The following is a 10,937-nucleotide window of genomic DNA, read 5'->3' on the forward strand; positions in this document are numbered from 1 at the left end:
GCAAACCATGGAGAGAGTACTGATATAGCAAATAGGTGTTCATCTGGAATTTGGTCATCCACCATTCCTTCTTCACCTGCAGGCAAATTTACTCTAGACAAAAAGTCAGCAACAACATTCTCTTTACCAGGCTTATCAATAATGGTCAGATCAAACTGCTGTAGTAAAAGCAACCATCTAATAATGCGAGCATTTACATCTGGTTTGTTCATTAAATATCTAATTGCAACATGATCAATGTGCACAAAGGTTTGATAGCCTGTGATATAATGTATGAATTTGTTTAAGGAATGCACGACAGCTAGGAGTTCCTTCTCGGTCATTGTATAGTTTAACTTTGCCTTCGACAAGTTCTTGCTTATAAAGTATATGGCATAAGGTAACTTTTCATCAACTTGTCCTAAGGCTACTCCTATCGCTTTGTTCGAGGCATCTGTATGAATGTGAAATGGCAGGGCCCAGTTTGGGCCTCTGAGAATTGGGGCAGTCACTAGCTTGCTCTTCAAGGTATCTAAGGCTTCTTGACAGTTTTCCAACCATATGAACTCAACATCTTTGCCTAGGAGGCCAAACAAAGGAGAGGCTATCTTGCTGAAGTCTTTAATGAATCTCTTGTAATATCCGGCTAAGCCTAGGAAACTTATGACATCTCTCACCTTTTGAGGAGGTGGGACCCTTTGGATGATGGCAATTTTGTTGGGGTCCACTGCAGTCCTTATTGAGATATTGCATGACCTAGCACGGTCCCTTCAGTCATCAGGAAATCACATTTTTCCGAACTGAGGGACAAGTTCATATCAATGCACTTATCTAGAACTTTTCCTAGGTTAGATAAAGCTTCCTGAAAGTCAGAGCCATAAGGAGTAAAATCATCCATGTATATTTCTACTTCATCATGAACCAGTTCAGAAAATATACTCAATACTGCTCTTTGGAAAGTGGCTGGAGTGTTGCACAAACCAAAAGGAAGGACCCAGTATGTAAAGGTACCCCAAGGACAAGTGAAAGTGGTCTTATCTTGGTCTTCCGGGCTGATTTGAATCTGATTGTACCCGCTAAACCCATCTAGGAAAGAGATTTTTTTTTTCCTTGCCAAATCGTCTAACACTTGATCTATGAAAGGTAAAGGAAAATGGTCCTTTTTAGTGGCTTTGTTTAATTCTCGATAGTCAACACAGATTCTCCACTTACCATTTTTCTTTGGAACTCGCACCAAAGGAGAGACCCATTCACTGTCAGAGATGGGATAGATGAATCTTGAATCAAGCAATTTCTGCAGTTCTTCCTTAACAATATCTTTAAGTGCTGGGTTCATCCTCCTTTGAGGCTGCCTGACTGGTTTGCAATCTTCCTTGATGTATATATGATGAGTACATACTGAAGGGTGCACTCCCTTCATCTCCTTATAACTCCAGGCGAAGGCATCTAGATGTTTTCTCAGCAGGCTGCATAGCTCCTTCTCCTGGGAAGTAGATAGGGATGGATTGATTTTCAATGTTCTTTCTGGGCCGAACTCTATATTTTTGACACGGGGAGAAGTAGGATCAACCACACAAAGATCAGTTGAGGGGTTGTTTTGGGTTTCTCTTACTATGTCTTCTAATGGTGATACACTGGGAGGTGGATTCTGAATCAAATTTTCAATCATATCATCCTCATCTTACGGTATTCCCCCCATGGCGATTTCTAATGTACAAAGTGGTGCAGAATAAACTTCATCCTCATCCTCCTCCTCCAACCAGAGAGGTAGATCATGTTCTAGCAAGGGTTGGGCAGGAGGATATAGGGTTAATTGCTTGGACATGTGCCCGTTCTTTATGGTCATGTTCCCAGCTCGGCAGCTGATGTAAGCATCAGCTGTAGCCAACTAGGGTCTTCCCAGGATGAGAGGATACCCAGTGAGCTTTTCCTTTGGCTGGAGAACTAAGAAATCCGCAGGGTACTCCCAAGAATCAATGGAGACCATCACATCTTCCACAATCCCCTCAGGGGTCACGGTGGAGCGGTCTGCTAGCTGCAGCACTGTCGTGGTCTTCCTCAAGGAGTCTTGGAGATTAAGTTTGAGCATTGTGTCCTTTGTCATCACATTAATGGCAACTCCCAGATCAATCAAGGTATGTGGGACCATTGTGCCATTGATGTGGACATCAACTACTGGGCTTCCAGGGTCCAGATATTTTGGATAGATTATTTGCCCCAACATTAGGTCGGACAGTTGTCCTATGACATTGATGGTTGGGGCATCTCTCTTGCGCCTTCCTGGATTCCTAAAGCACTTCTCTTTGATCAACCTATTGTAGATAGGCACATCTTTTATGGCTTGGAGAAGTGGTATCTTTACACATAAATGTTTCAATTCTCTCAGGAGTTCAGTCTCTTCTGGGCTAGGTTGGATTGTCTTGGATAGTCTCTCAAGAAAGGGTGGATTTGCTTTAGGTTTGCTTTCCTCTTTATCTCCCTTAGCTTCCTTGGGTGGAGGCTGGCTATCTGGGAGAACTTTCCCAGATTGCAAGTTGATTTCTTGAATCTCCATAGAATAAGTTGGGTATGATGGTTCCCCACTATACACTTGCTGAGCTTGTTTGTTGTTCGGGTTCAGATTTGGCTGGGCAGGCATTTGGGGTTGCCTTGGTGGAGCAGAAGGTAACAGTTGTGGTTGGGCAGGTGGTGGAGGCAGAAGAGTGGGAAGAGAGTTGTATTGGGGCCTCCACCCCTGATGAGATGCATTCCACTGAGGTTGCGGCTGAGCATAGGATTGAAATGAATGGGTGGCTAATTGGGCATGATATTGAGATGTGAAGTACCAAGGAGGTGGTGTGGACCAGGAAGGATGAGTAGGGGGACCCCAAGTAGGTATGGAGGGGACTTGGTTGGGGTTGTAGTATGCTTGAGATGTCCCTTGCATCCCCTGTTGGTATGGTCTAGGTCCATGCGGCCTCCTTTGGTTTATGTAATAGATCTGTTCAGTGACTCCTTCGGCCCCTTAGTATACAGCTTTAAGTTCGGGAAAGGAAGGACACTTGTCTGTAGAATGATTTTCTTCACAAACTAAACAAACCTTTATAGAGTTCAATGGGCATTCGTTCCTAGGATGCCTCCTGGTGCATCTAGGGCAAAAAATGGCCAAAGCCCTCGCTGATTCCTCTTGTTTTCTTTTGATATGTAAGGTATCCATTTGCATGGAAAGAGTCTACAACATCTCACTCTTGAAGTCTTCCAACATGTTTCCAATTTCACCTTTAATGGATGAATTGGAAGAAGATGTACTGGCTATGGGTTGACCCCCCTACCTTTCTTTCTGGCTGCTCTAGAATGGTTTCTAAAAACAATCTTTATGTCCTCAAAGGATAATTGGTAGATGTTTCCCCCGGCCAACAGATGGAGGGTGTTTAGAAGGTCTTCCTGAATTCCCCTGAGTAGGACCAACTTCATGTTGGAAATACTAAGAGGGGGGTGAATCAGTATTTCTTATTATTTTTTTTTTAATTGTTCTAGTGATTGCCAAAAGCATATATAGATATGTATATGTATACACAGAACACAGAAATCAACAGCTGGAATAAATGCTTTTAGTAAAACTCAAGACAATGCAATGAAATAAATACAATATAAGTATATATCTGACTGTGAATAGTTGCCAAGCTCCAACTTGGACTTCAGTGAGGCTCCAACCTCCTGAGCATTAACTCTGTTTTGTAGTGGTTCTGCACCTAGGAGCACCTACCCCTAATGACTTTAGTCTTGTTTAGTTCTGAGGCTCCAACCTCTTGGGCTCCAACCCAACCTTGGTATAAACTAGTATGCTGCGACACTCTATTCAGCTAAGGTTCTCTCACTCCTACTCTCCTGCCTCTGCTGCTTCTACAGTCTCCGCTGCTTCTGCTACCTCTTCTGCCTCTGTTGCTTCTGCTACCTCACACTCTGGTTCTTCACGATCACAACGGCACCAACAATTCTATGTTTTTACTGTTTTATACATTCTCATGCCTTTGTCCATTCGTTTCCGCTTACTCGCTGGCTCTTTGGCTTCCTTCTCCGTCGCTTGAGCTTCGACTTCCTCAACACTCGCTCGACCTTCTGGCTTCCCTCCTCCATTCGCTTTAGCTTCCTCTGCACTCAAATTAACCAATTCTTCATGGGACACGTTCAAGAGGAAGAGGGGTTGAATTACAATAGAAATGATGCTTATTAAAAAGATATCAGAGAGGTCCCCTTTTTTTTCTTTTCTTTTCAAGTTCACGAGTCGTGAACTGTTATTTGTTCGTAATTGAGATGCCCGAGATCAATTTCAGAAATGAAGCGTTTCAACATATATATATATATCTATATATATATATATATATATATATATATATATATATATATATATAGCTATATATATATATATATATATATATATATATATATATATATATATATAGATATGACTTCTTCCTATCACCAAGGGACATGTTTATAGGGAGGAGAGGTTGACTTGTATATGAAAAATATATATGTTGGAGAATATTTTATTCACAGACTTAGTACTTCATGGAAACCATATAAACGAGGCTATAGCCATATAAAGGTCCCACATGCCACATCATCCTTTTATCGCAATCACCGCTTCCAGAGGTTCGCACATAACATAGTCGATTGCCGATGGCCGATTCCCCTGCGGGACACGATATTATATAAACTGTTTTTGATGAGTCCATCGGGTCCATACCTCTATCGCAATTAGTGGATTTAACATCCCTTCGAGACTAGCGACACAGTGGATGCGATATTACATTGAACCATGTTGCAATCAGACCATCGGGTCCGTGACTTACATCGCAATCGACGTTCGGGAGAGTGTAATTCCTTTGTGTATTGTTGCGATGGGTGGATGCGATATAGCATTCAACCATAACACAATGCCGCATCAGGTCCGCATGCGTCATCACAATCGGAGGTTTCGGTGGTGACACATAACCGAACCGCCAATTAGCGCTGTCACCGATATACATATATATGCCGATATATATGCCGATATATATATATATATATATATATATATATATATATATATATCAAATTCTCCGCCATTCTTCTGTCACATCAGTAAAAAAAACATGTGAAGTTAAACCTGCCGTCCGATCATTCATCAGGCGATTCGATGACATTCGCTCCTCCTGATCCCACGAACCGCTCGTGCGTTAACTCGCGATGAAGCGGTTTTCAACTGTTCCCTACCGCCACGCGTCACAGTTCTAATGGAATCGCGGGCCCGTGTACGAATACCACTTGACTCCCAAGGGCAGTGCGAGCATTACCGCTTACCGCTTAAGCCTGCACTCCCCACCCGATAAACCTTATGCATCTTAGTTCGTCTACCCACCATAAAGACCGCGATCATTAATTTCTCTGTGCATCCGAAGGCTGTTTATAGCTGTTACCTGCATGCATATAAGCTCTCCGATGACTTATTTGCATGCCTCCATTGGCTCTGTCTGCTCTTTGCACTGTTTGCTCCTCTGGTGGCTCTGTCTCCTCCTCTTGGCTCCGATAACTCTGTGTGCTCCTCTTGGCTCTGTCTACTCCTTGAATATTGCCATATTGACATCAATGACAATCTGTGTCCAACAATCTCCCCCTTTGTTATTGATGGCAATATTCTTCTGCTCTCTCCCCCTTTGACATCAATGGCAAAGGAATGCATACGGACTCCCCCTGTCAAACTGCTCCCCCTGTCCTGCTACATCTTTATGAATGAACTTGAGTGATGATAAAGAAATAACCCCCATCTTTTGACGCAAATGTTTGAATGCTTCTCGAGGAAGAGGTTTTGTGAAAATATCAGCTATCTGCTCCTTAGTACTGATATATTCCAGGACGATGTTTTGTTCAGCTACTTGCTCACGGAGGAAATGATACTTGATTGGTATGTGTTTGGTTCTTGAGTGCATCACTGGATTTTTGCTGAGACTGATAGCACTTGTGTTGTCACAATAGACGGTAATCGGTTGATCTGTACATATGTCGACATCTTTTAGAGCTTCCTTCATCCATAGTATCTGAGTACAACAGTCTGCTGCAGTAATATACTCAGCTTCGGCTGTGGATAATGGTATGGATGACTGTTTTTTGCTGAGCCAGGATACCAAACAGTCTCCTAGGAAGAATGCATTTCCACTAGTACTTTTCCGATCATCTATACTTCCAGACCAATCAGCATCGGTGTATGCAGTTATAGTCAGTGTTGAGTTCTTTGGGTACCAAAGACTGAAATCAGAAGTTCCCTTCAGATATACGAGAATTCTTTTTACGGCTAATAAATGGGATTTTTGGGAGCAGATTGAAATCTTCCCACCATTCCTACTGCTTGCATTATGTCTGGTCGTGTAGCTGTTAAGTATAGAAGGGATCTGATCATTGACCTGTAATGAGTTGCATCCACTAGAGGGGATTCATCATCTTTGCTCAGTTTGCAGTTTGTGGTCATAGGTGTGCTCATGGGTGCACAGTCCTCCATTCCATATTTTTTGAGCATGTCTTTTAGATATTTGGTTTGAGATATACACAATCCTGCTTTGGTTTGGGATACTTGAAGTCCAAGGAAGTGGGATAGCTCTCCTATCATTGACATCTCAAACTCTTTTGACATGCTTTGAGAAAATTCATGGCTCATTTCATCATTATTACTAGCAAAAATCAGATCATCGACATAAACAAGAGCAACTAGTAACTTACCTTCATCTGCCTTTATGTATAGATTACTTCCAGCCACTCACTTTTTGAAGCCTTGTTGTTGTAAATAGTGATCCAGTCTTGCATACCAAGCTCTAGGAGCTTGTTTCAACCCATATAAAGCCTTTTTCAACTTACAAACTAAGTCCTTTCCTGCTATTAGATCAAAACCTTCTGGCCGTTCCATGTAGACTTCCTCCTTGAGTTCCCCATTTAGAAATGCTGATTTCACATCTATTTGATAGATTTTGAATCCTCTTGAGCAAGCAAATGCCAAGAACATCCTGATAGCTTCCATATGGGCCACTGGTGAAAATGTCTCTTCAAAGTCAACTCCTTCAATTTGTGAATAGCCTTTGCAGACAAGTCTTGCCTTGTTTCTGATAACCTGTCCTTCCTCATTCATTTTATTTTTGAACACCCATTTGGTTCCTATTATGTTTTTTCCTTTGGACGAGGTACCAGCTCCCATGTCTTGTTCTTCTCAATTTGGAACATTTCTTCTTCCGGCTTTTACCCAATAAGGATCCTTACTTGCTTCTGCAAATGTTTTTGGTTCTATCATAGATAGGAGGGTAATGACTTTTCTCTTGGGTGTGATTGTTATCCTTCTTCGGGTCTACACACCTTCAACTCTATCGCCAATGATCTACTCTTCTGGATGATGTCTTAGGACATACTTCATCTTTGAAGGGGTATTAGGTGGTTCTCTTTCCTCTTCTTCTTCTTCTTCTTCCTCTTCTATTTCTTCCTCTTTAGGTTCTTCTTCTTCAATGAGAGAGTCGTCTTCATGTTCTTCAATTTCCTTTTCTGGAAGATCTTCATCAACCTTTACATCAATGCTTTCCACTATTTTCTTCAGTCGATAATTGTAGCACTTGTAAGCCTTGATCCGTGTAGAGTATCCAAGAAATATCCCTTCATCAACCCGAGAATCAAACTTTCCGGGTGAGCCATCATTTACTTTTATGAAGCACTTGCTTCCAAAGATCTTGAAGTACTTCACCAAAGTAGGTCTTCCTTTCCATAGCTCATAAGGAGTTTTTTCACAATTTGGTCTTAATTGAGTTCGATTCAGTGTATAGACAGCTGTCCCTACTGCTTCTCTCCAGAATTTAGGTTGTAAGTCTACTGCTAATAGCATAGTTCTTGCCATTTCTTGGACTGTTCGGTTTCTTCTTTCAACTACCCCATTTTGCTGAGGTGTTCTAGCAGCCAAGAATTCCCTTTTAATTCCATGAATATTACAGAACTCACTAAACTCGTTTGATGTGAATTCTCCTCCTCTGTCTGTTCTGAGGCACTTAATTTTTGAATCTTTTTCATTTTCTACAAGGGCTTTTAGATTCTTAAAACACTCAAAAGTTTCAGATTTATACTTTATGAAATGTATCCACATCATTATAGTATAATCATCAACAAATAACAAAAAGTACCTTTCTCCTTGGAGTGCTTGATTTCTAGTTGGCCCACACACATCAACATGGATGATCTCCAAGGCTTTCGATGTAGAGAGCTCCTTTGTCTTGTGGCTGATTCTGGTCTGCTTTCCATGTTGACATGGACCACATACTGCTTGATTTGGTTTGAACAGCCTTGGGATGTCTCGTACAGCTTTGATCTTGCTGATATTGATCAGATTTTCGAAGCTTGTATGTCCAAGTCGCTTGTGCCACAACCAACTCTCATCTATCTGACTCAAGTAGCATTTATTTTCTTGAATCTTGTTTAGAATATAAATGTTGTCTGGTGTTCTCACCCCTTTTGCCACAAGTTTCCCTAAGGCAGAGTTCCTTATTTCACAGTCTTTGGTGCTGAAAACAACCTTATGTCCTTGATCACAGATTTGGCTGACACTCAGGAGGTTGTGTTTGAGTCCGTCAACCAGCAGAGCATCTTGAGCTTTTCCTTTTCCATTGATCAGAGTAACTGTTCCTTTTCCTGCAATTCTGCCAAATCCGCTTCCAAAGGACACATTCCCTTCCTTTTTGCTCAGTGAGACAAACTTCCTTCTGTCTCCTGTCATGTGTCTAGAGCACCCACTATCTACAAACCACTGGTTTCCATTATTTTGAGCATATAGAGCTAGGCCACATTTGTCCATGCTGGAGTTCTTGCTACTCGTCTTTCTTCCTTTGAGTGGGCAGTCTTGTTCATAGTGTCCATTATTGTAGCAGAAAGAGAAAATCAGATCAAATTTGGTCAAGGGATCAAATGAATTGAAGGTTTTGATTTGTCCCTGCCTTTTGGGGGCATATGAGTTGATTATTCGGTCCTTTAGCTTTGTCTTTTCACTTCTGCGAGCCATTCAATGTCTCGCTTGATGACCGAAGTTTTTACAGTGAAAGCAGTGTCCAAGAAAGATGGTTTTGTACTTGTTGAAGCAGCCACGGTTCGAGTCGATTTCCTTCCTGGGAATTACTCCTCCCTCGTTCTTTGGATTTGCGATAGGCCCTTGGTGGAGTACAAGTTTGTATTTGCTGTAGTGTCCATGATTCTACTCCACATTCTTCTTTGGAGTAATTCTCTCTTCATTCTTGGGATCTAGGATGCACTTCTGATAACATACTTTTTCATCTTTTGGATTGCAGGAAAGTGCATCAGCATAGCTTTTCGCACTATTCTTAGTGCTTGAGGATTCTCCTTTGAAACCTATTCCAGACTTGTCATGTTGAGGTTTTTGATTTTTCAGAATAGTCTCAAGTATTTGAGAGCTTTTACAGCCCTTTTTAATTTGCTCCAACTCCTTTCTCAGAGACACTATTTCGGGCTCATGTTCTTCACAAGTCCCTTCTTTTTCTTTAAGCTTTGCTTCCAAGAGATCTTCTCTCCTTCTTATTTCCTCGTTTTCCACTTTTAGAGAAATGATTTTGTTCCGTAGTTTCTCATTTTCTTCAATGGCACTTATTAATAGTTCATCTATATTTCCTTCCAGCGCTGAGTCATCATTTGCGAGTGCCATGAATAATGTTTCTTGGCTTTCATCATGATCACTTTCCTCATCTGATTTCTTTTTGATGACTATAAACTCATCCTCATCAGACTCATCTTGCTTGGAGAAGAAGTTTTTCTTATTGAACGCTTTCTTTTTGTGTGCCATTCTTTTAGAATTTCCTTCATCATCACTGTCATGTTTATGAGGACATTTTGCTGCATAATGACCTATTTTACCACATTTAAAACAAATAAGAGGATATTTGCCTTTAAGCTTAGATCCTCTCTTGAGCTTTCGTACAAATTGAGCCAATTTGGATTCCACATCTGACTCATCACTATGGTCATTCCTTTCTTTCCCCTTCTTTGACTTTCAGGCCTTGAATGCTGCATCTTTGGAGCTTGGGCCACCTTTCCTCATTTCATAAGCAGTGAGAATTCCATGGAGTTCATCCATTTTGAGGGTATCTAGATCCTTTGCTTCTTCTATAGCGCTTATTTTGGAGTCAAATCTGTCTGGAAGAGACCTTAATACCTTTTGAACAATGGTACTTTCTTCAACTTTTTCGTCCAATCCTTTCAGGGAATTTACCACTTCAGCTACTCGGAGGAGGTATGCTACAATATCTTCTTCATCTTCCATCCTCAAACTTTCAAATTATCTTCTGTGAGTTTGAAGGTTTGCCTTTTTGACTTTTGAGTCTCCATCGTACAAGCTAACTAGCTTCTCCCACATTTCTTTGGCAGAGGTACAGTGCATGATTTTTGTAAACTCGGAATCAGTGATTCCACTAGTGATGGAGTTCATGGCCTTTGCATTTGCGATGTAGGCTTTCCTCTCGTCTTGGTCTGTTGGAAGAGTGGAAGTCGTTTGGTATTCATTTTGAACAAAATGCTAGACTTCAGGTCCAAGGGACATTAAGTAGTAGGTCATTCTTTTCTTCCAGAAACTAAAGTTAGTGCCATCGAACAAAGGAGGTCTCCCTGATGCTTCGTGATTTCTCATCATGGCTGTGGATCCTTCTTCAAGCTGTTAGGCTAGTATGAAGAACTTGGCTCTGATACCAATTGTTGGAAATAATGAGAAGGGCAGTGAATCAATATTTCTTCTTATTATTATTTTTAATTGTTCTAGTGATTGTCAAAATCATATATAGATATGTATATGTATACACAGAACACAGAAATCAACAGTTGGAATAAATGCTTTTATTAAAACTCAAGACAATGCAATGAAATAAATACAATATAAGTATATATATGACTGTGAATAGTTTCCAAGCTCCAACTTC

Source organism: Pinus tabuliformis, chromosome J (genome assembly GCF_031772625.1).
Source record: "Pinus tabuliformis cultivar Carrire ecotype Pingquan chromosome J, CPIR1, whole genome shotgun sequence".
Classification (NCBI taxonomy): Eukaryota; Viridiplantae; Streptophyta; class Pinopsida; order Pinales; family Pinaceae; genus Pinus; species Pinus tabuliformis.